Source organism: Ranitomeya imitator, chromosome 2, assembly GCF_032444005.1.
Source record: "Ranitomeya imitator isolate aRanImi1 chromosome 2, aRanImi1.pri, whole genome shotgun sequence".
Lineage (NCBI taxonomy): Eukaryota > Metazoa > Chordata > Amphibia > Anura > Dendrobatidae > Ranitomeya > Ranitomeya imitator.
In genome coordinates this window covers 478,682,377-478,689,781 of record NC_091283.1, presented here as the reverse complement: position 1 = coordinate 478,689,781, position 7,405 = coordinate 478,682,377, and positions in this window count along the sequence as shown.

Sequence of the window (7,405 nt, the reverse complement as noted above, 5' to 3'; positions counted from 1 at the left end):
TAACTCAGATGGTGCCAAAAAACAGAAGCTTCCAAACAGATGTCATCATCATATGGGCATGTAAACTTTTGATTTTGTAGTAAGTAATAAAAATGCCTTAAAATATCCTCATTATTCTGGCATTTGGTAAAAATTAATAATTATGGTAATCCTAATTGACCTAAAATGGAAAACGTTTATTCTGATTTCATGTCAGATATTGAGAAAAACATGCATATGTGTCTTTTTATATAGTGTATGTAAACGTCTGGTTTCAACTATCTATACATTTTTGTGTCACCCCCCTTATGCCAGAATGGATCCTGTCAATCCCCCAGGCCTGGAACCCAGTTGGATTACATTTATGTTTAAGACAAAAATGCTTAGGAATTGTTTTCAACATATTCACATCTTCCACATCGCGAGCGGCCTTAATATCCCTAACGTGTTCGTGAATATGTATTCGCAGTTCACGTGACGTTAGACCAACATATACCAGCCCACATGGACAAACCGCATAGTAAACTACATGTGCTATCCACTGAGCCACCGTGCTGCCCCCATAATACATAGCTGATATCAACGCCAACCCTATGAGACCACTTGCCACCACACCAGGGCAAGTGGGTAGAGCGGAGGCTAAGCACCAGAATTGGCGCATCTTATGGATGTGCCATTTCTAGGGCAGCTGAGAGCTGGTGTTCTTAGTCTGGAAAGGGGCTAATGTCCATGACCCCTTTCTAGCCTATAATATCATCCCACAGCTGTCTGCCTAGGCTTTACTGTGCAAATTGCCTCTTCTGAGAAAAAGAGGACTTAAACTCTATAGCGCCACCTGTTGGAAGTAGCGATCCTACAAGTCACAATCAACCCTTTAACGAGTCGTGCAACATGACTTAGGATAAAAGCCAAATCAATATCTCAATTCGCAGACACGGTGTTTCAGGCTGTTGGCCCTCGTCAGTGCGAAGCATGAGAACTGATTTGGCTAGGTGAGAGGCTCTGGACTGGGGTCTAAGGGGTATCGTTTATCCTTATGGAGAGTGACATACCATCTCTGGCTTGTCAAGGTAAGGAGGCTTATTCGCCGTACAATGCTCCTCTGGGAAATTAAATATGCAAATTGCCTCTTCTGAGAAAAAGAGGACTTAAACTCTATAGCGCCACCTGTTGGAAGTAGCGATCCTACAAGTCACAATCAACCCTTTACTGGTTATTAATTATAGGGAGGACCCCATGTCATTTTATTTGGGGGTCCCCATTTTAATAACCAGTAAAGGCTAAGTAGACAGCTGTGAGATGATATTAATAGCCTTGGAAACACACGTACAGCACACGGACCCTAAAAACGTAATCACGGACATCACACGGATCCCACACAGATGGCCTACGTGAGCACACGGACACAGATAACTCCGGTACCATTTTCTCCGGTACCGGAATTATCTGCACGTGTGAGACTGGCCTTATTGTGCTTACATTCACTATCTGTGCTATAGCTCAAACAGCACCATTTTAATTTTTTGGTGGAATTATATTTTTCCTGTTTTTTTGGTTATGCTAGCATTAAATACATCGTGGTGGCCATTTTCCTGAAGTCGAGTTCGCATCTCGGCTTCAGGAAAATGGCCACCGCGATCTCGATCTGCGCACGCGCACGCGCGGCATCCCGTGGCCATTTTCCTGAAGCCCCGGGAAGCAGGGCACTCCATCTGCGCACGCGCGGCCTCAGGAAGATGGCCGTGCCCACCGATAAACCGCTGAATAGTGCAGATCACGCTCTTTTTCTACAGCTGCGCAGTGCATTCGGCACTTGCGCATGCGAGAAGCACTACGCCACCAACGGGAAGATAAGCAAGATGTGGGGGAGAAACAGCGCTGTGACCACGCCCTTTCGACCAGACCAGCCTGATTGACAGGCGAAAACGGTGACTTTTGTAAGGTATTTCGGCAGCATAGGTAGGGAATCAGGGGACAAAAAATACCCTATTGTAAAGCACAGCTCAGGCCCTATTTAACGGTATTTTTATCTCATGAAAAAACGGGGTGACAGGTTCCCTTTAACAGAAACTCAAGTGAAGCAGATTTTAATATGCAGCTCTGGCAAAAATTAAGAGCCCACTGCAAAATGTTCAGCTTGTCTGATTTTTCTCTTTATAGGTATATTTTTGAGTAAAATGTAAATTGTTCTTTTATTCTATAAACTTCTGACATGTCTCCGAAGTGCCAAGCAATCCATTTTGTATTTTTTTCCGAAAAGGAGAAATGGTAAAAAAAAACAAAAAACAACAGTGCTTTCAGACCTCAAATAATGCAAAGAAAGCAAGCTCATAATCATTTAGAAACAACAATACTAATGTTTAACCCCTTAGCGACCGCCGATACGCCTTTTAACGGCGGCCGCTAAGGGTACTTAAACCACAGCGCCGTTAATTAACGGCGCTGTGGAAAAAGTCCATAGCGCCCCCCAGAGGCCGATTTTCTCCGGGGTCTCGGCTGCCGAGGGTAGCCGAGACCCCAGAGAACATGATTCGGGGGGTTTTTAACCCACCCCGCATTTGCGATCGCCGGTAATTAACCGTTTACCGGCGATCGCAAAAAAAAAAAAAAAAAAAAAAAAAGCGATCTCTTTTTAATTTCTCTGTCCTCCGATGTGATCGCACATCGGAGGACAGAGAAAAGGGGTCCCAGGTGGCCCCCCAATACTCACCTAGCTCCCCCGATGCTCCTCGTGTCTCCCGGTGGGCGCCGCCATCTTCAAAATGGCGGGCGCATGCGCAGTGCGCCCGCCGGCCGGCACCGGGACAATCTTTGGGGTCTCGGCTGCCGGGGGTAGCCGAGACCCCAAAGAGCACGATCGGGGTCGGTATTACCGACCCCTGTTTTGCGATCGCCGGTAATTAACTGTTTACCGGCGACCGCAAAAAAAAAAAAAAAAGTAAAGTGTAATTCTCTGTCCTCTGATGTGATCGCACATCAGAGGACAGAGAAATAGGGGGATTCGGGGACCCTAGCATACTCACCTAGGTCCCTGGATCCTCTTGCTGCTCCCCCTGGCCGCCGGCAGCAGAACATGGCGGACGCATGCCCAGTGCGCCCGCCATCTGTCTCCATCTGCCGGCCGGCAGGAGAACAGCAGTTGGGGCTAAAATTAGGGTTAGGGGTAGGGTTAGGGGTAGGGTTAGGTTAGGGGTAGGGTTAGGGGTAGGGTTAGGTTAGGGGTAGGGTTAGGTTAGGGGTAGGGTTAGGTTAGGGGTAGGGTTAGGGTTAGGTTAGGGGTAGGGTTAGGTTAGGGTTAGGGGTAGGGTTAGGTTAGGGGTAGGGCTAGGGTTAGGGCTAGGGTTGGGGCTAAATTTAGGGTTAGGGTTGGGGCTAAATTTAGGGTTAGGGTTGGGGCTAAATTTAGGGTTAGGGTTGGGGCTAAACTTAGGGTTAGGCTTCTTTCACACTTACGTCGGTACGGGGCCGTCGCAATGCGTCGGCCCGACATACCGACGCACGTTGTGAAAATTGTGCACAACGTGGGCAGCAGCTGTAGTTTTTCAACACATCCGCTGCCCAATCTATGTCCTGGGGAGGAGGGGGCGGAGTTACGGCCACGCATGCGCGGTCAGAAATGGCGGATGCGACGTACAAAAAAACGTTTCATTGAACTTTTTTTGTGCCGACGCTCCGCCAAAACACAACTGATCCAGTGCACGACGGACGCGACGTGTGGCCATCCGTCACGATCCGTCGGCAATACAAGTCTATGGGCAAAAAACGCATCCTGCGGGCACATTTGCAGGATCCGTTTCTTGTCCAAAACGACGGATTGCGACGGAATGCCAAACGACGCAAGTGTGAAAGTAGCCCTAGGGTTAGGGTTGGGGCTAAAGTTAGGGCTAGGGTTGGGGCTAAAGTTAGGGTTAGAGCTGGGATTAGGGTTAAGGTTTGGATTAGGGTTCGTATTAGGGTTAGGGTTGGCATTAGGGTTACGCTTGGGATTAGGGTTAGGTTTGGGATTAGGGTTAAGGTTAGGGTTGTGATTAGGGGTGTATTGGGATTAGGGTTAGGTTTGAGGTTAGGGTTGAGATTAGGATTAGGGGTGTGTTGGATTTAGGGTTTTGATTAGGGTTATGGTTAGGGTTGACATTAGGGTTGTTTTGGGGTAAGGGTTGTGATTATGGTTAGGGTTAGTGATTAGGATTATGGATGAGGTTGGGATTAGGGTTAGGGGTGTGTTGGGGTTAGGGTTGGAGCTAGAATTGGGGGGTTTCCACTGTTTAGGTACATCAGGGGGTCTCCAAATACGACAGCCAATTTTGCGCTCAAAAAGTCAAATGGTGCTCCCTCCCTTCTGAGCTCTGCCGTGCGCCCAAACAGTGGGTTACCCCCACATATGGGGCATCAGCGTACTCGGGATAAATTGGACAACAACTTCTGGGGTCCAATTTCTCTTGTTACCCTTGTGAAAATAAAAACTTGGGGGCTACAAAATCTTTTTTGTGAAAAAAATAATATTTTTTATTTTCACGACTCTGCATTCTAAACTTCTGTGAAGCACTTGGGCATTCAAAGTTCTCACCACACATCTAGATAAGTTCCTTGGGGGGTCTAGTTTCCAAAATGGGGTCACTTGTGGGGGGTTACTACAGTTTAGGTACATCAGGGGCTCTGCAATCGCAACATAATGCCCACAGACCATTCTATCAAAGTCTGCATTCCAAAAAGGCGCTCCTTCCCTTCCGAGCTCTGCCGTGCGCCCAAACAGTGGTTTACCCCCACATATGGTGCATCAGCGTACTCGGGATAAATTGGACAACAACTATTGCAGTCCAATTTCTCCTGTTACCCTTGTGAAAATAAAAACTTGGGGGCTACAATATCTTTTTTGTGGAAAAAAAAATATTTTTTATTTTCACGACTCTGCATTCTAAACTTCTGTGAAGCACTTGGGCATTCAAAGTTCTCACCACACATCTAGATAAGTTCCTTGGGGGGTCTAGTTTCCAAAATGGGGTCACTTGTGGAGGGTTTCTACTGGTTAGGTACATCAGGGGCTCTGCAAACGCAACATAATACCCGCAGACCATTCTATCAAAGTCTGCATTCCAAAACGGCGCTCCTTCCTTCCGAGCTCTGCCGTGCGCCCAAACAGTGGTTTACCCCCACATATGGGGTACCAGCATACTCAGGACAAATTGGACAACAACTTTTGGCGTCCAATTTCTCTTGTTACCCTTGTGAAAATAAAAATTTGGTGGCTAAAAAATCTTTTTTGTGGAAAAAAAAAATATTTTTTATTTTCACGGCTCTGCATTATAAACTTCTGTGAAGCACTTGGGCATTCAAGGTTCTCACCACACATCTAGATAAGTTCCATGGGGGGTCTAGTTTCCAAAATGGGGTCACTTGTGGGGGATTTCTACTGTTTAGGCACATCAGGGGCTCTCCAAACGCGACATGGCGTCCGATCTCAATTCCAGCCAATTCTACATTGAAAAAGTAAAACGGCACTCTTTCTCTTCCAAGCTCTGCGGTGCGCCCAAACAGTGGTTTACCCCCACATATTGGGTATCGACGTACTCAGGAGAAATTGCACAACAACTTTAGTGGTCTAATTTCTCCTGTTACCCTTGTGAAAATAAAAATTTGTGGGCAAAAAGATCATTTTTGTAGAAAAAATGCAATTTTTTTTTTCACGGCTCTACGTTATAAACTTCTGTGAAGCACATGGGGGTTCAAAGTGCTCGCCACACATCTAGATAAGTTCCTTAAGGGGTCTAGTTTCCAAAATGGTGTCACTTGTGGGGGGTTTCCACTGTTTAGGCACATCAGGGGCTCTCCAAACGCGACATGGCGTCCAATCTCAATTCCAGCCAATTCTACATTGAAAAAGTAAAACGGCACTCCTTCTCTTCCAAGCTCTGTGGTGCGCCCTAACAGTTGTTTACCCCCACATATTGGGTATCAGCGTACTCAGGAGAAATTGCTCAACAACTTTTGTGGTCTAATTTCTCCTGTTACCCTTGTGAAAATAAGAATTTGTGGGCGAAAAGATCATTTTTGTGTAAACAAAAGCGATTTTTTATTTTCATGGCTCTACGTTATAAACTTCTGTGAAGCACTTGGGGGTTCAAAGTGCTCACCACACATCTAGATAAGTTCCTTAAGGGGTCTAGTTTCCAAAATGGTGTCACTTGTGGGGAGTTTCCACTGTTTAGGTACATCAGGGGCTCTCTAAATGTGACATGGCTTCCGATCTCAATTTCAGCCAATTCTGCATTGAAAAAGTCAAACGGCGCTCCTTCACTTCCAAGCTTTGCGGTGCGCCCAAACAGTGGTTTACCCCCACATATGGGGTATTGACGTATTCAGGAGAAATTGCATAACAAAATTTATGGTTACATTTCTGTTTTTACACTTGTGAAAATAAAAAAAATGGTTCTGAATTAAGATGTTTGCAAAAAAAAGTTAAATGTTCATTTTTTCCTTCCACATTGTTTCAGTTCCTGTGAAGCACGTAAAGGGTTAATAAACTTCTTGAATGTGGTTTTGAGAACCTTGAGGGGTGTAGTTTTTAGAATGGTGTCACACTTCGTTATTTTCTTTCATATAGACCCTTCAAAATGACTTCAAATGTGATGTGGTCCCTAAAAAAAAATGGTGTTGTAAAAATGAGAAATTGCTGGTCAACTTTTAACCCTTATAACTCCCTAACAAAAAAAAATTTTGTTTCCAAAATTGTGCTGATGTAAAGTAGACATGTGGGAAATGTTATTTATTAACTATTTTTCATGACATAGCTCTCTGATTTAAGGGCATAAAAATACAAAGTTTGAAAATTGCAAAATTTTAAAAATTTTCGCCATATTTCCGTTTTTTTCATAAATAATCGCAAGTAATATCGAAGAAATGTTACCACTAACATGAAGTACAATATGTCACGAAAAAACAATCTCAGAATCAGCGGGATCCGTTGAAGCGTTCCAGAGTTATAACCTCATAAAGTGACAGTGGTCAGAATTGCAAAAATTGGCCTGGTCATTAAGTACCAAATTGGCTCTGTCACTAAGGGGTTAAAACTTAGGAAGAGTTAAGAAATCAATATTTTGTGGAATAACCATGATTTTTGATCACAGCTTTCATGCGTCTTGTCATGCTTTCCACCAGTCTTTCACACTGCTCCTGGTACGAAAATGTAAGCATTTCTTCTTTGTTTGATGGCTTGTGACTATCCGTCATCCTCTTGATTACATTCCAGAGGTTTTCAATGGTTTGGAGATTGAGCTGAACATGACAGGGTTTTGATGTGGTGGTCTCGTAATTTTTGCCAGAGCTGTATGATAGTAAGTTATAGGGAGGGTGTGGGGAGTATGGGGCGGGCTCAGGATCTGAGCCTGCTCAATTCATGCTGGGTTCCAGCTTTGTTCCACAGCCAGCA